This window comes from Balaenoptera borealis (assembly GCF_965194805.1).
Source record: "Balaenoptera borealis genome assembly, chromosome: 8".
NCBI classification, from domain to species: domain Eukaryota; kingdom Metazoa; phylum Chordata; class Mammalia; order Artiodactyla; family Balaenopteridae; genus Balaenoptera; species Balaenoptera borealis.
The window spans coordinates 48,374,715-48,399,529 of NC_138865.1; the positions used below are offsets into that span (position 1 = coordinate 48,374,715).

Sequence of the window (24,815 nt, forward strand, 5' to 3'; positions counted from 1 at the left end):
AAGCTACATTGATATTATTAGTGATGCAGCAATGGTCAAAAGCAAGTTCTACTACTTCTTTTTAGACTTCTTTTTCTTCAACAAATAGTTATTATCAATCAAACCTTTTAGAACATAATTGAACATGTTTAGCCCGGTTCCCTAGTGTGAAGTTCAGAGCTTGTACAATTTAAGCATATCTTTGCAAATACAAGCTTATTTGCATAAGTTTATGAAACAAATGACAAATGGCCTTGGATGATAAAAGGGACTCACTTCATCTATTTATTTTTAACCCCATCTAGGCATTAAACAAAACAGTTTAAAACTAAAGATGTATACAAGTATTATCGTACTTGTATTATGAGTCTATGTGTGTAATATATGTAAATAAGTATTTGTAAAATGTATAGATACATAATTTTAACATAGTGAGGTAAGGAAGTCATTAATTTAGCCAAGAGTAATATGATAGACCCATTTTTTTTTTCCTTTTTAATGCACAGGATTTACATTTAGACAGACATGTATTTGAATTCTGAGCCTGTAACTTAAGAGTTATGTGATTTTGGACAAGTTATTTAAGCTGTTTCATTCTCAATATTCCTCACATGTAATGTGGGACCAATAATATGTATCTTGCAGAATTCAGATTAGAATTAAATGAGGTATTATTTAAAGTGCTTACTATAATTCTTGCCATCTAGCAGATAGTCAATAAATGGTAGACTTGTTGTTTTTGTGGTTATCGTCTCACATAAGAACAAGTAATTTTATACCTTTATTTTCTTCCCCGACTTTAGTTTTCTCATCTGACCAATGGTAATCATACTCTTTACCTCATTGATGGTTACGAAGGTCAAATGGGATAATGTCTCTGAAGGTACTTTCTAAAATGTAAAGTGTTATCACACAAAATAAAGTAACAGTTAAAACTTTGTTTTTATTTTAAAGGGTGGAATACTGGCTAGAGACAACATGCTCTTTTAAAATGTTACTGAACAGTAGTTCTATAAGTTACAAAACAATCTCTCTAAATTTCCTGCTTCGCTTCATTTTCATTTTCTAGTATTTGGTCACCAGGACTTTTTTGGTTTCCTTCACTTCTCACTGTATGGGAAACCTAATCAGTATTGAAGCAGGCTCCAGCAATTAATTGGAGGAAGCACTTGTCTCTTTGTCTGATTGTGTACAAACCCCTAGGCTCTGTTTTATCAGTTTAAACAGGTTTGCTACATGACTGCATCTTCGAAAATGTCAATAAGTACATTTAGATTTCGGAAAAATTGAGGTCCAAGTGAAAGTTTATTTCTTCCTGTTAAACATTTTTTCCAAGACTGCATGTATCACTTTTTTGTCATATTTCTAATGTTTCAGTCAAACTTGGTTTGGTCCTTTAAACCTTTTTCAAATTTATTCTTATTTCTAGTATTGGTACTTATGTAATCACACTAAGTCTGGGCATTTCAACTTGACAAAATTCTGCCCTGAAAAACTACAGCTCTAGTTATTTTTGAGAGCTGTTTTTTTGTTGGTTTATTTTCCTCTTGGAATTCAATAGCACAGTTTAGTGTCCTTTAAAGTTTTGAATACATTGTATAGCAAAAAGCCAATAGTTGTTATATTTATACTTGCTTCTGAGCAAGAATATTATCAGAAACTTGATAGAAGCTTTAAAATTATTATTTGTTAGAAATGCCCTTCCAGAAGGCTCAAGATACAGCACCATAGTTTTTATTTTCCAGTTTTCATATGCTTCCCTTTGCCATATGTTTATAAACGAGGCATAAAATCAACAAGATCTTGACTTTACTTCCTTGACTATTATTGAATACTCCACTTTGGAATTACCAGGCTGTGTTCTTATGCCCTCACTGTTCAATACCAGGTCTTCCATTGGTCAAAATTTCACACCTTCCCAGAGTACTAAGTCCAAATACATGGACCATGGAGACTACCAAGTGTGAATTCCAAGCTGTTTAGCAGAAAGTTCAAGAAATGTATTTTAATTTTAGGGAGGCCACGGTTAAGAGCATGGACTTTCTAGTTAGATAAAAGTAGGTTCAATGAATACTACTCAGCCATAAAAAAGAAAAAAATAATGCCATTTGCAGCAACATGGATGGACCTAGAGATTATCATACTAAGTGTGTAAGTCAGAAAGAGAAAGACAAATACCATATGATATCACTTATATGTGGAATCTAAAATATGACTTAGATGAACCTATCTATGAAACAGAAACAAGACTTATGGACATAGAGAACAGACTTGTGGTTGCCAAGGGGGAGAGGTTTGGGGGAGGGAAGGAGGGGAGGTTGCAGTTAGCAGATGAAAGCTATTATATATAGAATGGACAAATAATAAGGTCCTATTGTATAGCACAGAAAACTATATCCAGTTTCCTATGATAAACCATAATGGAAAAGAATATTAAAAAAAGAATGTATATCTATGTATAGCTGAATCACTTTGCTGCACAGCAGAAATTTACACAACACTGTAAATCAACTATACTTCAATTTAAAAAACTAGGTTCAAAATCTAGTGTTAGGTTTTAAAATCTGGGTGACCTTGTACAAATTGCTTAACTTCTCTGAGTTTCAGTTTCACTTTCTGTAAAATAAGAATAGTAGTGCCCATTTTATGAGGTAAATTTATTCTGAAATTAAATAAGACAATTAATGTAGCACTATTACTGTAATTATTGTTTGTTCATAACATATAAAAATATCAAATCACCATGTTATATACCTGAAGCCACTATAATTTAAAAAACAAACAATAAATAAATAATGCAAAAAAAAAATGTTGATGTGAAATTCCCCTACATTCTTGAGTACTGAAATACACCATTCCCCACTTGACATTTGAAACAGTTAGGGATGCTTTTAACTCCAGGTGAAAGGAATCCCAACTGTTCTGGCTTATACAAACAGGGGTTTATTTATTTATTTATTTCACAAAACAGTCCAGAGATAGACAGTTGTTGGCCTTGGTTTCAAAGCTTAATGATGTCAGAATGAGTATCTCTGAAAACCTCTTGTACTTTACTTCATAATTGCAAGAATGTTGCTGTAGCCCCAGCTAGGACATAGGTACAAAAATCCTTAGCAGAATATTACTAGGATGAATCATGTAATATATAAGAAGGAGAGAACATCATGAGTAAGTGATATTTTTCCCAGCAAGACTTTGATATGATGTATTATGATAATCAATGGAAGTAACCTTATTAAATGTTTTTTAAAACAGTGAAAAACTATGGGATCATCATAATAGGTGTAGGAAAAGCATTTGATAAAATTAAACATTCACCACCCAGGAAATAAAAGGGAACTTCCTTAACCAAATAAATGACATTCATGGAAATCTACAACTGGCATCATACTTAATGGTAAAACATTTAGTGTTCTTTCCTTAATACTGAGAATAAGGCAAGGATGTTGATTCTTACAGTTCATTATACATTGTAATGGAAGTCTTAGCCAGTGAAATGATGGAAGAAAAATAAAAAGGCATAATGATTGGAAAGAAGAAATAAACTGTCCCTCTTCACAGATGATATAATTCTTTATGTAGATAGTCCTAAGAAATTAACCAAAAAGCCGCTAGAATAAGTGAATTTACAAAGTTCACAAGATACAGTCATATAAAACAATTAGTTGGATTTCTGTATACTGGTGATGAACAGTTAGAAAAACAGCACCATCTACAATAGCATCAAAACATAAAATACTCAGAGATAAATTTAACAAAACATATGAAATGAAAATATATATCCACACAAAGACTAGCATATTCATAATAGTCCCAAACTAGAAATACCCCAAATGTTCATTCACAGATGAATAGGTAAACAAATTGTGATATATCCAAACGATGTAATGCTACTTGGCAATTTAAAAAAAATGGACTACTGATATACTCAACATCATGATAAATCTCACAGGTATTATGCTAAGTGAAAGAAGTCATGTACAACAGAGCACATATTGTACGGATCCTTGTTTACACAAGGCAGACCAGTAGCTGTTTTTTATTTTTAAATTTTAAAATTAATTTTTATTGGAGTATAGTTGATCTACAGTGTTGTGTTAGTTTCAGGTGTACAGCAAAGTGAATCAGTTATACATATATGTATATCCACTCTTTTTAAGATTCTTTTTCCATATAGATCATTACAGAGTATTGAGTAGAGTTCCCTGTGCTATACAGTAGGTTCTTATTAGTTATCTATTTTATATATAGTAGTGTGAATATGTCAATCCCAATCTCCCAAGTGTATTCCTCCCCCCACGCCCCTTTCCCCCTTGGTAACCATAAGTTTGTTTTCTACATCTGTGACTCTATTTCTGTTTTGTAAACAAGTTCATTTGTTTTAGATGAGGGGTATGAAGAGTACTGACTATAAAGTGGTACAAGAAAACTCTGGGGGGCAGTGCTAGAGATGTTCTATATTTTGACTGTGGTTATATTTTGTCAAAATTCACTCAAGAATTGATTTTGGACACATTTTTTCTGTGTGCAAACCATAACGTCAATAAGATTGATTTATTAAAAAAAGAAATGTTAACCTTTCTAGTCACAGTTATTCTTAGAAAATGTTCTAGGTAGAAAGGGCAGGGATGGTGCTGCATCATTGACTAGAAATGATACAACTGTCCTCAAAAGGTGGGGAGTTAACACTGATGCTTGTATGCTAATCAGAGCCTGTTGAACCTCTTAAGGGGGGAAAAAACCACTGAGTAGCAAAATTCTAAAGTGAATGAAAATATGTCCAATTTACAATCAAATAAAAATGCTGTGGGCATAGAGCCAAAGAATATTCTTAGATTGGACTTTGTTTAGCAGTCTAAATTTAACCAGCTAGAATTTTTTAAGGACATTTTTATTCAACATTTTGAAGTGAAGTATTTACTTTTCATTTGAAAAAACTATAATTCCTCTGGAAGAAGAAAGTACTTGTTTCTTTGTAATAAAGAGTGGGATAGTTTATAGGTTTAGTACACAGTGAGCACAGATTGTAAGCGTTTCCTCCCCTGTACCCCCAACCTTGGGACAAATTTGAGGCAAAGATGCTGAAAAGGTAGAGAATATAAGTTGAGTTGCTCTACTTATGGAAGTGACATTGTTAACCTGCACCTTGTGAATAGAGATATATGTAGATCAAATGTACAGAACAAAGAAAGAGCCTTATGATATGTGATATAATATTATAATTGCTGATAATGAACAAATATATATGATATGGGAAATTCCCCAACATTATAATATTCTACAATACATTCACGTATTAATAAGACTGAAAGGTTCTTTTATTATTTTTTCTATTTTTCAAAAATAAAGCTTTTTTCCAAATGAATGAAATATAGATTTAAAAAGTATGAACTTCCTTATTTACTACCTCAACACTCATTCTCTTGTGTGCATTGGTTCATAGATTATCTATGACAATGAAAATTCTTTTCACAGTTGCACTTGACATAACAAAGCAGAATACTGAAGTAGTTTTAACAAATTTGGGGAAGCATTTTAGTTCCTTTATCAAGAGATGCTGTTTCCTTTAGGGAATTGAAAATTATATCCAAGATACTAATTTCCTCATAAAGAGATTTGGAGGGATTATTTTTCCCATAGAGCCAATATTCCAATTAATTCATCCAAAGAAGGAGATTTCTCATGTTGAGCCAAACTCAGAGCACCAGAGTATGATGTCATGAATTTTAAAAAGGAAACCACCCTGCCAGATACTTGAGGTGCCAGTGCACACAGTCAGTGATTCACAATTAGGCTGATTGACTACATGATTTGTCAAATAGTCTTTTTGCTAGGTAAACATCTTCCAACGCTGAAACCTTATTGTTCTTCTTTTCTTAAAAAAATGTTTACGACAACATTGAATGAAATTCTCATTCTTTAATACATCCAGCCTTTTTGAAAAGGCTCCTAAATATTCTTTGCCTCAAAGGAGTGAAGAGAAATATAGGACAAAGTAAAAGCTAGATAATACAGAAGACTCACCTGATTCATATACTTATAAACACTTGCACTAACATGGATCTGATATTTGGTTGTGTATAGTTCCCGTCAATTCAGGCAAACTGATTATTGGTCTGAGTATGGCTCTGTGGTGTAGAAGCCTCTATATAGAGAACCAAGAAGCAACAGGGCGTCACATGTCACTGGGTGAAATGGAGCAAGTATCTCTGCGTCTAAATCAGAGGGATAGAAATTAATTAAAAAATGAAGACAATGATATTCCCACTTGATATGTTGAATATTTTGCCACTTGGTTTTCCAGATAGAAGTTGAAATATGAAACTATCTGGCTCAAAATTTGATGTCTGGGGATACTAAGTGACACAGTGCCTGGGTGAAAATTCTGCTACACAACTCAAGTGATATTAAACAGAAAGAAGTCAAATAATTTATTTCTAAAACAAGAATGAACAGTTCTAATAAGAAGTTTGTGAGCTATGTTTTCAAGAAGCTTTCATGTTACAAGACAAAAGCAGAACCTATGTTTATTTACGAATACTCAGAAATGTAAGGTTTTCCATACTAGAATGCACTGAAGTGAGAAATACATATTGCTGTTGTAGATGGTTCTCAAAACATATTTCATGGAAAAATTGTAAAGCAACCAACCAACAGAGCTTCCAGCCTAAAGGGAGGTTTGCGTGGCTGTATAGCCTGCTTAAATATTACTGTGCTTTTAGATGGTGTGTATTGACTTGTTTTGAAGTTGATTAATATACAGTAGGGGTAACAGAGGGCATCTCTTCAGTGATATATTTGAACATTAAGGTAATATGCTGAATTTTTAAGAAATTGTGTGAGTGAAAGGAAATGTTATTAGGAACTGAGTATGTATAATTATTGGTCTAGGTATGTTACGTAGTTGATCTCATTTAACAGACTCAAAAAACAATGTATAGATATTTAATGATAGTTGCATTTAGGGTATAAACCTGATCCACACTCTTTCATTAAGACAGGTTGTAACTGGAAGAAGTGATTTTTGAGCCAACTGCATGCTTTACAGAATCATTTCATTTAAATCTGATGATAATTAAACTTGGAGATGTTTAATTTGGAGCACAAGTATAAGGCTACGGTGCTCATAAAAACTTTTTTAGAAAATTTTGAACTCATTTGGACCTTTGGGTGTTCAATGTAATGGACAAATGGTAGCCCAAATGCCAGGAACACTAATAGAATTCTAAGAATTTATCAACCAGAACTGTATCCATGACTGCACAATTTAGTGAGTGAAATAATTAACCAATACATTCCTGGTTTCCTCTATCTAGGGGGCATTATTTAATAGTATTAAACAGAAAATATCTTTGGCTGAAATGACTTGCATAAAGGTTGGGAGAGGGGTACTTTTTATATCAGACTTAACCAAGAAAATGATTTCTCCCAACAAAATCCAGATTGGTATAAAATCTCTCTCATAAGAGTGAAATACTTCATAGAACATTCAGAACAGAAAAAGAATGGAAAGTTAGAGAAACACACAGGTAGAGAGATACCGTGAGCAATAAAGTCTGGAATTTTACAAAGTTTATTAGAAGCATAGCAGACTTCCTAAATTATTTATAATTAAGAATAGTTTCAGTTACAGAAAGTGCTATCAAGGATTTGCTTGCTGGTATTTAAATGTGAATTAGTTTCATATGGAGAGAATGAGCATTCTCTCAGTGTTAATGGAATTTACATGAGAAAGTATGCATGTACACATACACACACACAATATTAAATAACTTGGTTGTGGTAACACATAGCCTCTAAATTTTGGTGGCTTAAAACAGTAAATATTTTTTTGTTGTCAAGTCTGCAGATTGGCTGCAATTCTATTTGGTCATGATCATCTCTATTCTCTATGTCTTCTCATTCTTGAACCTAGGATGACAGAGTAGTTTCTGTCTGGACTGTATTGTTATTGTTCTCACAGCCTAGGGCAGGAATGCAAGAGACCACACACACACACACACAAAAAGCAAGCTCATTTGAAACTTCTGTTTGGATGTGACATGCATAACGTCTGCCCATTTTCCAACCCAAAGACAGTTGCAGGAAGGACCAGGCCTAAAAAATGAGGTACAGGGCTTCCCTGGTGGTGCAGTGGTTAAGAATCCACCTGCCAATGCAAGGGACACGGGTTGGATCCCTGGTCCGGGAAGATCCCGCGTGCCGTGGAACAACTAAGCCTGTGCGCCACAACTACTGAGCCTGTGCTCTAGAGCCCACGAGCCACAACTACTGAGCCCGCATGCCACAACTACTGAAGCCTGCGTGCCTAGAGCCCATGTTCTGCAACAAGAGAAGCCACCGTAATGAGAAGGCCACTCACCGCAACAAAAAGCAGCCCCCGCTTGCCGCAACTAGAGAGAGCCCACGCACAGCCATGAAGACCCAATGCAGCCAAAATAAATAAATAAATAAAAACTTTAAAATTTACAGTGATTAAAAAAAAAAAAAATGAGGTAGAAAAGTATCCTCCACCTACTTTGGAACATAGCAACCCATGGCAAACAACATGCATATCTCATCCTTAAGGATTAATCAGAGAGTTGGAGAATTTTAACACAATCTACCATAGATACATATGTTATATGTACGTTAACTCTCCAGTAAAGTATATACTTCCCATTACAACATATGATTTTAGTTATTCAAAATAATTGTTTTTGGAGCTTCCCTGGTGGCACAGTGGTTGAGAATCTGCCTGCCAATGCAGGGGACACGGGTTCGAGCCCTGGTCTGGGAAGATCCCACATGCTGCGGAGCAACTGGGCCCGTGAGCCACAATTACTGAGCCTGCGCGTCTGGAGCCTGTGCTCCGCAACAAGAGAGGCTGCAATAGTGAGAGGCCCGCGCACCGTGATGAAGAGTGGCCCCCGCTTGCCACAACTAGAGAAAGCCCTCGCACAGAAACGAAGACCCAACACAGCCATAAATAAATAAATTTTTTTAAAAAATTGTTTTTCGTATAATTCCTCAATTAAAAAACCTGTCAGATATTTAGCTATCTGCACTAGGACTTTGGTGAATACAATAAATTATTTTGCTAAGACTGGGTAAGTTGGATCCCTCTGAGAAGACTGCCTTAAGAAATTCTGGGTATGACAGACCACTCAGAGATTTTTTTTAAAGGGGAATTAAAAATGTGTTTACTGAACTATGATACCAAATTGAAATTTCAGAATCCTGCTGAAAATTTGTTTTAATACAAACAACATATTATAGAATTCATCCATCTAAATTCTAGACATTTTCCACAAATAAATTTCCATAGGCCTGATAATATTTTACTAACCTTTTTAACCTAGAGAATAAGCAGAATGTGAAAGCCCACTGGAAAATTTGGATGTCAAAGACATTATTAAGGCAATATATATACTGAAAAGGAAAAAAACAAAAACAAATAGTAAAACATGAGTTCAATTTTTTTACCCTATTGTTGAAACCACCAACCAGCAACTCCAAGGGCAATCTCTTTAAGGATTTCTATACTGAGAAGGACAATTTTATTCCTATGAAATTTCTATTTTCCCAGGTCAGGCGTGTGCCCTTTGGTGGAGATATCAGTCCTTTCATGGCTTGGTGGTATGAATGTCCTTTGCACTCTCTGACTCTTCCTGATGCCTTCACGGTACCATGGAAGAATGCTGGAGCAGTGTTCATGGAGCTGACCAGGAATCAGTGGAAGAAGCAGAGGAAGCACATGGGGGATTACCAGCTTTATAGAAAATCCAGTTGATATGTGAAATACACTGTGATGGAGAACATAAAGTGCTGAGATTCACAAATTATATATTCGTTGTAAAGTGTGAAGACAAATAGTGCATATTTGCCTGAAAAGCTGTTTATACATCTTCCATCTGGGTTGCATTTGAAAAATGTTACATCAAAAATATATGTTTAAGAATGTAAGCCAATCAAAGCATACATGTATGAGGTGTATGAGGTGACTATTTTTCCTGCAGATTTGGGCTTTCATCTGGTATCTTTTCCCCACATCCTGAATAAATTCTTTCATCACTTTTTGTCCTGTAGGTCTGCTAGAGATGTATTATCTCCATTTTTATCTCTCTGAAAAAATATACTTTATTTTTTGCCTTCACTTTGAAAGATATTTTTGCCAAAAAACATTTGGTCAGTTTTTTTCTTTCTGCGCTTTAAGTTTGTTCTTTCATTGTCTTTTGGCTTCAATTGCTTGTGATGAGAAGTCAGCCAACTATCATTCTTATTGTTGCCATTCTACATAGTATGTCTTATTTCCATTTTAGCTTTAAGTTTTCCTCCTTATTTTGATTTTAGCATTTTGGCTATGATGTGACTATGTGTGATTTTAGTTTTAGCCTCTTTATCTTCCTTGGGGTTCATGACATTTTTGGTCTGTGGTTTTGATTTTTTTTTTTTTTTTTTGATAATTTTGGAACTTAGCCTTTATCTCTTCAAATATTTCTTCTGCTTTATTCTCTTTCTCTTCTTCTTTGGGGACTATAATAACTAGACATATGTTTAGACCATTAGATATTGTCTTCCTGCTCTCAGATGTGGTGTTTATTTTCCCACTCCTTGTCACTTTGTTTTTTAGTTTGTATAATTTTTGTTGAAATGAATTAATGAATTAATGTTTACTGACCCTTCCTAGTCTTCTCTGAAGTCTATTGAGTGGAGTTTTTTCATTTGTGTCATATTTTTCATTTCTAACATTTCCACATGGTTTTATTCTTGGTGCCTCAGTTTTCCTCCTTGTAAAATTAGGTTGAATTAGATGATTGTTTTTAACTTTCTCAACTCATAGTACACTATGATTTAAACTCAACTTTTCATCCAGGCATTTTGGAAGGAGACACAGTGGGCACAGGCCTAAGTGATTAGCCCCTTCCCTGAAAAGGTGAGTGTAAATTTTTCCTGGTTGCCAATCAAAGATTGGATAGTGAAGAGAGCGTCTTTGGATAAACTGATGGAGGGACAGCCTCAGAATTTAAACTACTTACTTTGCCATTTACTTTTTGAATGCAAATAGTAGGTAAAATTAGTTAGCCTAGGGAAGGAGGAAGTGAAGAATAGTTTAAAGCACAGCAGCAGATTGACAAGCTTACTCATGGATAATCTGTGAAATGGATAATTAACCCTTAGACTTTGGGAAGTAGTTTATAAATGGACAGCTGCCTACATTCCAAAGATTGGAAAGAGAAAACCATATGTGAGCTTTAAAAACTCTTGTTGCTTAACAGAGTGAATACATATAGACAAAACCACGAATGAATTGTGCATCCCAAATAAAGTAAAAATCATGGAAAGAACCTAAAAAGCTATAGTTGTTTTGCTTTCATCTACTCCTTGGCTGAATTGACTGGTAGGCACAGCCGGATCTCTATAGTTGCTGAATAGTTTTTATGGTAAACAGCCTCTAAGATGGCCCCAGTGGTCCACTTCCTGGCATTCACACTTTTGTGTAATCTGTCTCGAGTGTGGGCTAGACTGAATGACTTGCTTCTAACAAAGGAATGCAGCCAAAGTGCATTCAGAAGGGATGTCCCTTCTGAAATTAGATTATAAGAAAGGTTGTGGTTTTCCCTTGGGTGTTCTTTCTTGCTTTCTCTTGGGTACCTCACTCTGGGAGAAGCTAATTGCCATGTAGTGACGCAGCCCTGTAGGGAGACCCATGCAAATGAACGTGGAAACAAGTCTTCTGAGGCCTGCAGATAGCCACATGAGTGAAGGTGGAAGTGGATCTTCTGCCAACTTCCACACGAGTGAGCTTGGAAATAGACCCTGCCCTAGTTGAGCCTTGAGATGACCCCAGTTAATACCTTGATTGCAGTCTCCTTGAGGGTCCCGGAGCCAGAGCCATCCAATTAGGCCACTCCCAGATTCCTGATCCCTAGAAAGTGTGAGATAATACATGTTTGTTGTTTCCAGCTGCTAGATTTTAGAATAATTTGTTACATAGCAATAGATAGTGAATACAGTTTTTAATATTTCTCTGTATTACTTGTCTTTTTATAGTTTACACATGCTGGCATCAAGTAATTTGCACAATGGCTCTGTGTTATTGTCACACTTTATGATAAAAGAACTGAGGTTTGGAATCTTGTTTAAGATTTTAAAGCTAAAATAAATTGAATCAGTATGTGAATTTATACCTTCTGACTAAATATAATGCTTTTTTTCATCTATGACCCTGTTCTTCACTCCTCTCTTCACTAAATTCCTACCAAAAAAGGACAGCCATGAATCTATTTGATGACTTTCCTGAATATACAAATGGGTTGTGATTTTCTATCCTCAGCGTCCAGTGGTTATTATGTTATAAGATCAAATAGTGGCACATATATCATACTAAGCAGTTAAATTCTGGGTTTAGAGGTTACCGTCATGTATGATAGTGAAATATAGAGTAGAATCCCTAAGTTCCTTAGGAAATATGTGGGCCCCTTGATTTTGTTAAATTAGTTCTTTCTTCTCCATTTCAACAAGTTATGTGGCCCCATTTAAAGGACTGTAGTTTGCCTTATCAATATTAAAATCGTGTCTGCATGAAGGTGATATTTTGTGCTACCTCTGTGGGTTCCTCAGCCATTGACTTCCATCATAACGTCCCCAGTGCTTTTTATCTCTTCATTCTAATTGCTATACTTTTGGATGCTGGCCCTGATTGGGACAGGCAGTTGAAGTGGCATGCACTGGGTGATTGACACAGCCTGTATAAATACCTATTCTCTTAAGCCCACACCAAATCACAGGCTGTCAGAGCTGGTCTACTGCTAAGGCCTTTTCAAAATCATAATTAAAGCATGATGCCCACTAGTCAATTATAAGTTCATAAATTAGGCTCTATGAAGAAAATCTACAGAGAAGAGTTGAACACTCTTTTCTTCTTCCTCTATTTTTGAATAGACTTGGTACTTGAGTCCATGGTTTCTGGGTAAAATTGTTATTTGAATTCATCATATTTGAGTAGCTGTAAAATCTGCTAGAGTGTCAAGTACTCTGCTCTGTCCCCAGTAAAGATTGTTGATGGATGGACAGGTGTTTTATATAAAGAGGAGGAAGCTTATGTGGCTTATAAGAGAGTTTTACTGGGTATGGGGGAGGAACAAGGATCAGGGGTGACAGATAAATGTGTGAACAATCCTGAAATGATTCTCAGCATTAATCATGATTATTAGATTCCAGGAAGTCAGTGGTAAAAGGAAAGAGCATATTTCTAAATGCAAAGCAATCATACACAAGTTAAATTAATTGTAAGATGACTTAATTTTCAGGATCCTTACTCAAAGAGAAATTTCTAGAAAGTCTCATTACAATTTTATTTTCCTCCTCCCTGTTACTTCTTACAGTCTTTCTCCCTTTGCTTTGTGGTCTAGCATTAACTAACTTGAGTCTCAATTTCCTTTTTTGTGACATTGGTAGTCTCACTACTTTAAGGTTATGATAATTAAAAGAGTTACATAAGTGATACACCTGCCACAGAACCACAGAAAGAGCTTAGTAAGTGAGAGTTACAAACACCAGTTCTATTTCAGAACCTCTATTCTAGCTATGGTTCTTGACATACAACTATAAAAAACTGTGGTAGAATTCATGTGCTGCTGTTCAGATGAGATCCCTGCCTGCCCCTCCCTTGAGGATGATGAGGATGCCTGTCACAAAGAAGAAGTAGATTAGGAGTTTCTACTTGCAGACTTTGTTTCCTCTATATAGTGTCCTCATGTCTCCCCCAGCAGCACACCTGTGTGGTCCTGGCCCACCTGGTCCCCTCTGCTGATGTCTAGTGGCTTCATTTCTCCATCTTTCTGTCTAAAGCAGGATACAAGGGCCTCAAGTCCTATTCCTCCCCACATTTGATATAGGGTTTAGGTATTGTGTACTGTGGTGTATTTTTGTTTATTTTGTTCTGAAATTAAAGTACAAAAAAAAATGCGGTTTTAAACAAAAAAATTAAAAATGTAGCTACCGTACGATCCAACAGTCTCATGTCTGGGTATTTATCCAAAAGAATTGAAATCAGGATTTTGAAGAGATATTAGGACTACCATGTTTGTTGCAGCATTATTCATAAGAGCCAAGATGTGAAAACAACCTAAATGTCCATCCACAGGTTAATGGATAAAGAAAATGTGGTATATACACACAATGGAATATTATTTAGTCTTAAAAAAAGAAAAGGAAATCTTACCATATGTGACAACCTGGATGAACCTGGAGGACATTATGCTAAGTGAAATAAGCCAGTCACAGAAGGACAAATACAGCATGATTCCATTTATATGAAGAATCTAAAATAGCTAAACTCATAGAAACAGAGAGTAGAATGGCAGTTGCCAGGGGGAGTGGGAAATGGGTGATTGTTGTTCAACTGGTGTAAATTTCTGGTTATATCGATGAATAAGTTCTAGAGATCTGCTGGACAACTTTGTGCTCATAGATAACAATATTGTATTGTGCACTTAGAAATTTGTTGAGGGTAAATCTCATGTTGTATTCTTACCACACACACACACAAAAACTATTATAGTAACATAGTAATAATTATTTTAATATATATCTTCAAAATTGACCTTCCCAATAGCCCCCAAGTATATGATAACTCTAAAATAAAAATAATGATTATATGCAAAATATATACATCACGTATATTAAAAATCTAAGAGTAACTCCTAAAAGCAAATTTCAGAGTTAAGAGAATCTTGATTAGATCAGAATTGTTCTGTAGTTTGGTGAAATTTTTTATTCACATCCATATCTGAAATTAAGACTTGGATTTTTTTCAGTAAGTGCTTTTCAGATTGATCATCACAATAGAATGTCTATCGAGGATGGGTAAGTTAATGCAAGTAATATTTATGAAGTGCTCACTCAACTAAGCACTCACTTTAGATAACTGCTGAGGATTTTCACAAAAGGTACTATTTACTTTGTACTCACTATATGCCCCAAATTTACCCATTTTAAAATAATCACAAAATCTTGCAAGAAAGATTTAATTATCAATCACCATTTAACAGTTGAGGAAGCGAAGAAGAGTTTTAGTAACTTGCCTAAGGTCACGTATCTTGTGAGCAAAAAAGGTAGAATGTTAACTTGGGTGAGTTTTACCACAAAACCCACACACTTCCCACTATATTTTGCTGACCTCCTAGAGCTCATTTCCTAGTACTGAAAGACTTTCTGTCTTTGGGGAGTAGGGTTTGTGAGCCTGAGACAAGGGTTTGGGTACCCATGATTTATGGCAGGTGTGCTCTAAGGAAAAAGAGAATGAGGGATGCAGGGGAGGAAAGGGGAGGGAGCTAAGGAATGAGGCCATCTAAGCTGGAGTCCAGCTTCAGCTTGATTCCACCTGGAGCTCAGGAGCAGGAATTGCACCACAGTGTTGACTGTGCCTCAAAGTCACCATTACGGGGACTCCCTGTATGAGTTAGTCACAAGGGGATGTGGAACTGGGAAAGACCAACGATTCCAGTATGCTGGGGGCTGAGAGATTTTCTGGGAGGCAGAGCTTTCAGTGGTACAACTGGGACAGTCCCAGAAAACCAGGATGGTTATCCCTTGCATGTGGTGGCCCAATTAAGGCTAAGAGAAATTCTCCAGAGAAAGGGGAAGCTGTGAGCCGTTAGCAGCCAACACTCACAGCAGTTGGGGGATGAGTTTGCAGCCTGAGAAAGGGGATCTGGCTTGGGCAGGATCAACAACCCCTGCAGTTGCCTTGCTTAACTCGCTGTGATAAGTCAGTGGGGCAAAGGGACTGAAGAAAGCGGTATTGCATGCGTGCATGTACTCTTCAGAGTGGACTAATGAGCTTTGGAATAACTGGCCCTTTAAGGGTCTAAGAATTTATTCAGACAGATTTCAGACATTGACGAACCCAGCAATGAACCGTTGAGCTATGGAATGGGTTCTGTAATGAAAAGAACCCTTTTCCCTCAACAAAACCACAGTGTTGTAGGATGAAATAGACCCGGTCAGACTGACAGCATCCTTTCTGCTTCTTCCTTCAGCAACTCTCCCACTCATTCCTTGAGGTATGTCACGAAACAGTGAGGAAGGTAGTTGGGAGCTGGAAGGTGAAATCAGGAATAATAAGTCCCAATGGCCAACAGATGATGATGTAAATGAAATCAGTTGTTTTCTCTGATATGAATCATCAACATCCCTGTTTACGGTTTTTATTTGGGATTGGCTTTACAAAATAACCTTGCTGGGCAGAGAGAATCTAATGTAGGGTTGGATGTAATACGTATTAAATAATACTCATTATCATCATAATAAACTTGTTATTAGGGTCTTTCAATACAAGATAAGAAAGCCAAATCACTGTATGTTGAAATGATGCAGGCAATGATTTCTAATTGTTTTTCACTGGAACAAAACTATTATCTCCATGAATCATAATCCAAAATGTGTAAGCATCTGCCTGAGCAACTAAGTAATTTTTTTTCTCCAAAAATCTCAAAGAAAATGATATTTGATTGAAAATTATTCTCTAGGCTACTATAGTTACTGTACTGGATAATAAAAGGTTTAAATCACAGATTAAAATATATGAGTGGGGAAAACAGCAGCATTCATAGGAGGGATGCCTTCAAAGTTCAGTCACAGGGATGTCCTGCCCTCTAGTTAATGAGTTTGTTTCCAAAGAATAATCCTCAGGGAAGAATTTCAGGGTACGATCCTCCCCAAATCTCCTATCCTTCCCAGAGTTCCCCTTGTGGGCTTGCTGCTCTCAGTTTCTTGAAGGTACCTGTGTAGAGGTGATTAGCTAGTAGATGGAGAGCCTATTGTCAAGGGGTCTGTAATTTTCCTCACATGAGCTCTGAGCTTGTTTTGAGAGACCTATCTCTTCAAGTGTATTCTGCAGTCATGCAGTAGAGCAAGATGTGAGTTAAGTATCACTTTGCTGACTGACTCAGGAATCTTTTCTATTCTGTTCACATATGGAACAGAAGAAACCTGTTAGAAATATGTTAGAAAGCAGCATTCCCTAGAGTGTGTTCTGTAGGTGACCCACCCCCCCAAGTTCCCTGGTCAAAATATTTGAGTAGCACTATTTGATCTTTTAAAGACATCACAATGCACAGAAGCATATAGAATCCTTTATCTAATCTAGTGTCATCCTAATATATTTAACAACAAAGTCCTTTTTACCTTGAGACTCTCATTCACCCTTGATAGGACACATGAATTTCCTAGAAAAATGTTTTCAGAAATGGGGAAATGGGGAACAACAGCAAAGAGTCTTTGTCAAAAGGACAAACAGGTAGGATCACCTTTTGGATACCCTGTGATTTTTCCCAAATCACTTGTCTATCCCCTCTGATCCCTATTGCCCCTTGCCCTTGTAGCAGCTCCATCCTTTTAAATAAAGAAATAATGTAGGAAAAAGTATAGCCTTTTCAGAAATAAACTGTGGTCCTGTTTTGAGATCCAAATAAGAGAACATCTATGTTTCCTATATCTGAGACCCTATCTGTACATCTTCCTTTGCTTTTCACAAGTAAAAAATCTTAGGTACCAACAAGGATAGAGGAAAAGAAAGAAAAATCAGACTTAGCATATTTTCTTTCCTATGGTACCTAAGCATTTAAACAATATACATGCATATATATATATATATATATATATATATGCGAAACAACACTAGCAGAGATGAAGTAGTATATTTTAACATTTGAACATCAAAATCTATTAAATGAAGGCTGCGATGGAGAAATACCCAAAACATTCAATAATTCTTTTCAACCTGAATATAGGGTTACCATGACAACGAAACTCAAAAATCCCTCTTCTTCATATAAAGTTGCTGACAAAATGCCCATGGTGGAAGCAGCATGGAGTCCTCGAATTTATAACTACTGAACAGAGGTACAAAGGATCTCCAAAACATTTGATAAAGCTTCAGGGTGAACATTTTAATATCCTCCTTAAAAAAAAAATATTAAAAAGACCCAAGCCATTTCCACACTACCTCATTTTTCTTTCATCTGAACCATTTTGAGGATTTCATGCTCTTTCAAAATCATTTTCTGTGAAAGAAAACAGTGTCGATTACAGTGGCCTAATGAGGAATATTAATAACATTGATCTTAAGTAGGTTTGGAGAATACCAAGCATGGCATAGAAGGAGTTTCTGCACAAATCAAGCAGCAATTGTCAAATTGATGCTGACTCAGCACGGCCAATGTAACCTTATATGTCCTGCATGTTCCTGGGGAAGCCTTTAAATATGCAAAAGACACACTCTGCTAGAGCAAGTAGAAGCAAGACACTTGGTTATCGTATTTTCAACCCTCAAAGAGTTTCTTAGAAGGACAATATGTATGCGAACATGCAGGCATGTATGTGTGCGTTTTCATCTCATGTACTTACCTACTTGTTTGCATAAATTTTATGTATGCATCTCTGTGCATTCTTTGTGACTATATTCTATTCCGCAGGTCAACACAAAGGAATGGTTGTACACAGGAATGGTGGACTTATTGGTACTTCAAATTTCCTCTCAATGATGGGTGCTGTGAAGGAAATTGAGATAATGTATTTGTCAATATCTAATAATATATAGTTTCCCCCATTTTTTCCTCTACATGAGAAAAGGTAAAATTTAGAGAGAAAAAATTTCATCCTAATGTTCTCACTAGGAAAGCTTTAGAGTCAGGTAACTGGTGTCTAGATGGTCTGAATGATACACATCAAGGAGAAATGTGTCAGAACTTAGATATCATTTCTCATTTCCTGGAAGTATTTATGACTAAATAGTGTGAGAAGTGTTTTTAAAGTTAATCTGTAGTGCTGTTGGATTGATTTTGTTTACATGTTAGTTTGATTGCTTATGGTTTCCTCAGCTCAAGCCTGTTTTGCAATGAGTTAGTTCATCAAATTGAGGGAAATGGTGCTTCTTTTCAGCCTGTTTTTATTCGGAGTAAGGGAGCAATCCTGTAATCTCTTCTTAGAGTTGGTACCAAATTGCATGCCAGGAATGGCAAGCAACGATCCTTTCCTCCAGGTGCATTGATCTACAAGGTAGGTCTGGCAGAGTTTTCTAAAAAGGCACATGTAAAAACTCCTTAATATCCCTTAGGCGATGTACTTTTGGAGTTAAGTGCCCATTGTTTTTGCACGCCATGCTAGTATAGTATTCTAATTTTGCTTATGTGAATCCTCTGAGCATAGTTTGCCAAGTGTGGGCTGGATCACCACCCGGGAACTTGTTAGAAATGTAAACTCTCAGGCCTGACACCAGACCTACGGTACCAGACGCACAGGGGGTGGGGCTCAGAATCTGGGTTTCAGTAAGCCCTGCTGATTGTTTTGATATAAACTGAAGTTCGAGAACCATTGTTCTACAGGAGGGATTCTGAGAGGACGACAATGTTGAGGAAATGGATAAGGATAATGAGAATTAGGAGAAGGGGAGGAAGAAAAGAAGGAGAGAAATTTAAATCTTGAAAATTGAAAGAGATGTGAGAAGCATCTGATGGCAACCTTTTATTTCCTTTGTGATCCATGAAGAGATTAAGTGGTTTGCCCAAGGTCAGAAGCACAGCAAGAAAAAGAAATAACATTTGCTGACTCCTGACTCCAAGATGAGTAAAAGTTGAATATTAAATAAGAAATACAGAAAGGACTTTTCCTATCTGTGATGCACGTGTCTTCTTTGACAACTCGGTCCTTTCACGTAGTGTGAGTTCAGCTTCCAATCAACATCCAGTGACTCACTGAGATTTTACTCCAAAGGAGCCATTTTCAACCTGCAGCTGTGAGTGATGCTGCTTTCCTATTCCTGGAGAACTCAAAAGCGATCACTGTGGGAGAAACGTGCACATCTTTAGGTCCGTACTACAAAGGCTGATGTCTCACCATCACAAAGAACATCAAAATTATGTGAGCACCACCTACAAAACGGATGCTACATATATAAAAATAGGATTAGACCTTTTGGAACGCAGACCTGCAGCAGTGCTTCTCAAAATTGGAGGCACATTAGTATCACCTGAAGAGTTTTAAAACTCCTGAGACCCAGCCCAGACTAATTAAATTGGAACCTCTGGCAGTGGGACTCATGCATGTGTGTTTTTAAAAACTCTCCAAATGATTTTAAGGTGCAGTCACGTTGGAGGGCTAGAGTCCTATGCCCTTGAGCCCCTAAAGTGGGGTCCTTGAATTGGCAACATTGGTTAACATTGCCAGTTTGGCAACATTGCCAAAAACCTGGGTTTTTTTTAGAAATTCAGAGTCTCAGGTCCCACTCCAGACTAGTAAATCAGATTCTGCATTTTAACAGGATCACAAGTTGATTTATAAGCACATTAAACTTTGAGAAGTACCAGCTTCTCAAAAGAAAATGAACTCTCTACTGATACAGATAATTGTTTAATAAACTGAAATTAAGAGTGGGAAATCAAAATTATCTGGAATCTCACCATTGTTATTTTTTGCATCTCTCTATAAATATACCATTTATATTATACTTTCGTACTTAGTATTTTATATGCATTATTCATACACTTTATACAGTTCATATCTTATATTTTAGCTGTTGCTGCATCATGGAACATTACTTTGGGAGAATTTTTCCACAACAAATTGAAAAACTATTTGTAGGAAGTCCTACAACGTGTTTATTATTTACACGTAATAAAATTCAATCAGGATTTGAAATTCACTTTTGAAATCACCAATATTAATTTTAAAAAGTTCCCCTCATGTCTGATCGTAGGGGTTCATACTACTGGTCTAAGCCTCTTGCCTAAGTGGACAAAAAGTGAGGAAAAGTCTTTTATGATGAATCAAGACAAAATAACCTCAACCTACAAATAACAGTCATGGAGAAATAATTTCCCTTTCTTATATTTTGTTATTCCCAGGTATCTTCATGTTTCCAAAAATTCTTAAAACAAATCCATGCATTAAATTTGCTTTAAAAATCACTCTTACACTTGTATGGAATGAAAGTGAAGGGGGGTTAATATTGAACAGTTGTGGTAAAAAGGGAGTTTTATAAAATGAAGCTATTTTTATGGGCTGTTGAATTTTATGGGCTTATAATATGCATCCAACGAATTATGAAATGAAAGAAAATTGTTTGAATAACACTTTAGACTAACTCTCACTGCTTCGCTGTGCTAAGTAGAATGTGGACTCCTGGGCAGTGTGGTATAGTGTTAGCGCTGATTAACAAAAAAGGGGTCAGACCATGGTAGGACTGGGGGATTTGTAAGTACCGCTAAATCCTGGTTTGCTAAGGACCGTCCAGGCTGTTGCTTGTTGTCATGGAATAATCTTAACAGTGCTCTCTTTCACCTTTAAAAATGTCCTGATTTACGTATATTAACACATATATATGGAATCTAGAAAAATGGTACTGATGAACCTATTTGCAGGGCAGGAAAAGAGATGTAGACGTAAAGAATGGACATGTAGACACAGCGGGGGAAGAGGAGGGTAGGATGAACTGAGAGAGTAACATTGACATGTATACACTACCATGTGTAAAATCGATAGCTAGTGGGAAGCTGCTGCATAGCACAGGGAGCTCGGCTCAGTGCTCTGTGATGACCTAGAGGGGTGTGATGGGGGGCATGGGTGGGAGGGAGGTCCAAGAGGGGGGGATATGGGGATATATGTATCCATATAGCTGATTCACTTTGTTGTACAGCAGAAACTAACACAACATTGTAAAGCAATTATACTCCAATTAAAAAAAAAAAGTGTCCTGATTTAGAGATAAAATACATGGTTCTACACAGAGAACACCAAATCCAATTCCATTAATTTATAGGAGAGGAATTTCTGAAGCGGTTGACTGTACTATTTCTTGCTTAAAAGCAACTGCAGCAACAACAAACACAACTTTTAATGGCTCTCTATTGTCCTCTGGATGGAGCCCAAACTCCTTAGCATGATACAGAAGCCTGCATGATTTGAGCCCTGTTTACCTGTCTTCCTCTCTTTCCATCTCTGTCTTCCCCGTATTCCTCTCTCACTTTTGCTCTTGTCCGCCTCTCATTCTTATTTTATGTCATATATTTGTACATACACACTGAGGTAGTATTAGTGCTGTTTTCTCTATATTTTCAGCTATTCTCTTTTTTTAGATACCTGATAAAATTGGACCAGCAGGCTTCCAGGTGATACCAATTGATCACACAGAGTAGCAAGAGGGTAGGTGTTTTCTTTTTGAGTCAGGTGTCAGAAGCTCAGAATAATTACATTTTGGAGGTCATCCATTTTTTTATACGCTATATTTGCTGTAGGTCTATCTTATTTTCTTATTCCCATTTTCCTTTAATTTCAGTTGTCTTTATGACTTGCTTTTCAAAACTTAAATTTTCCTTAAATCTTTTTAAAGATGAGGCATAAATAAATATTTGAATGCCAGACATGGTGCTGAGCACTGAAGATGCAGGAATCAATAAGACAGGGACCCTGCCCTGAGACACTTTATCATCAGGAGGGAGAGTCACACCAGTCCTGACAGTTTTACCACATTGCAGTAGGCGTTACAAGGTACTTCCTTCTCCCACTTTGCTAATTTTCATGAGAATGGATTTTCTCTAAATAGATTCTACCCTTTCTCTTCCCCTTTACTCACTTTGCCTCTAGAGAGATGATTCAACTTATATGATTCATAAATGTGGGAAGAAAACATTGATTATGCCTGGGGGCAGGGGAAACCAGCATTCCTGTACCCAGATGGATAAACCTCTCTAAACTGGGATTCAACAGTAGGAAAACTATCAGGCACTCACGCTAAGCTATATTTTCCATCTTGGCCTTTATCAATAATAAAGGTCATAGCTATTTTGCTCCCCCCCTTTCATCATTCCTCGGTTTTATTTCCCAATTTGTTCAGAATCTGAGCAAGGAAGAGGTGTGCTATTATTTATCGGAGACCTCTTGGAGACACCAGCATTTGGTGCACGGACTAGAATGGTAAAAACTAAAAATAAAAGACTTGAAATTAGGGGAAGCAAAACACTCTCTGGAAAGGCTTTTGGTGAGGCAGGCTGTTGTGACCTTGGCAGTTTGCAGAGGCTTATATTTGGCCAGGGGGAGTTTTATAGTTGTGCTGTTTGCTTTTAACTGCTGTGGCCTGGGCAAGAGGCTTTAAACCAGTCAAGTATTTGGCGGTGGTAAAAGTGTATAGGGGCCCACATGAGTGCTGTGAGAACAGACTGGGCCGAGCCAGACAGCCTCATTGGAGGATGGTGGGCCATGGAGGTCTTAGTGAATACACACAGTGAAGGCAAGGATCCAATCAAAGTATGCATGTCTTTTTTTTTTTTTTTTTTTTTAATTTGCATTTCTGATCTCCACGTGCAGGCAAACAAGCAGAGGCATGGGCCTCTGAGCCTCAGTAAGAAAGGATTTCAGGCTGGAGCTACAGCTGGGGCTGAGGCAAAATGTTATTAGAGTAGAGGAGAGCCTCCCAGCCTTCTAGCCATGAGTGAACAGAACAATATTTGCTGCTTTGAGACCATAAGGCACCTGGCTTCTGGAGGGACCTCTGAACACTAAGGTGTTTTTTGATTTAAATAGTCAGTGGAAGGGCCTAGGGAGGCAGGGTCTTGATGGGCTGCCCCAAATTCCATTCTGTATTTGGGGCCGAAGATAAAAACGGAGGGACTGCAGTTAGATTGAAGTGGTTTCACCTTGCAAGAGGCCCCGCCCCTACGTGGTATCGAGTTGGCTCTGGGTTGGCTCTTACTTAGAACACGAGGATTCTTCCTCACACGGCCTATTTCTGAGGTAGAGAGAGCCATGGCGGAAGAAACGCTGCAAATGCCCGCTCACACGGGAGCGAGAGCTGTATCCTGAGGAAGAACCTACGTTCAACTTGAAACTATGGAGGATGGAAACAGAGGTTTTACTAAACTCCATGGGAGAGCAAAACAAGGCAAGACCTGGTGAGTAAGACTGCTACAATTGTAGATTTCTCAATTTTTCTAGCTAAAGCGTCTCTCTTTGAGAAGTGATAGGATGCATGCGTGTAGACCCCCTTCCCCAATATTGTAAGTGGAATAGTGCCAAAATGAATCTCTAAAGGAGAGATTTCTGGAGTTAAGTTCACAGGCTAAGGATTCTGAAACATTGGCATTGACCGACTGACAACCAGATGAGGCCGAAGCCAGAATGTTCTCCATTTATCCTCTTCCCTCTAGATACCATTGAGTCTCTGCTGTGGTCTTTGCAAATAGTACTGAATTCTGGGAACGTAATTTTGAAATTATTCATTGAGTTTCTACTGTGGTCTTTGAAAATAGTACTGAAAAATTTTGAAGTTGTTTGGATTTGGTCATAAGATGAATTATCAGATTATATATATAATGTTTAATGTAAATTCTAAATTCTGGTTGTTAACTAAGACTTGTGTGTGGCCTTATTTCGTTTGGAATGACTGAAAGGTACTATAACTCAGTGGCTACAAATGCATCACGTTGTCAAAGGCTGTTCTCTAATTTGGAAGTCTGGCTTGCTCTTCTTGGAGTCAAAGCAATTGAACAAACTGAGAAGACATTCACATTACCATTACAGATACAATATAATAAAAAGCATGCTGTGAGTTTATTTTAAAATTGAGTCTATGACTGCAGTCAGGTTGCTTGCTAAGGATTTTAACACAGCTGAAATCCATTCTCTAGGGATATTCTTTTGTGTTTCCCTTGAAGATTCTACATCCGCTTCTTTGAGTATTGGAATAATATCTGTGTGTATTCTATTTTGTTTATGTCTTGCATTGTGTACCAAATGCCTTCACTCATTAACCTATGCATTAATATTGTCTCTTTACTAGCTGGTTACATGTTTTTCCA

At 36.9% G+C, this 24,815-nt stretch overlaps 1 protein-coding gene across 2 annotated transcripts in view; it reads left to right on the forward strand.

Annotated features, from left to right (window-relative positions):
- The window catches only part of LOC309632767 (uncharacterized protein), a 1,168,925-nt gene that overhangs the window by 323,720 nt on the left and 820,390 nt on the right, over positions 1–24,815 (forward strand). The window contains exon 5 of one of the 2 annotated variants that reach the window (XR_014247049.1): positions 23,756–23,909. The gene's annotated coding sequence lies outside the window, so the exon portion shown is untranslated. Of the gene's footprint in view, positions 1–782; positions 23,910–24,815 lie in introns of both variants that reach the window. The other variant, XM_082400626.1, reaches the window with a different exon arrangement.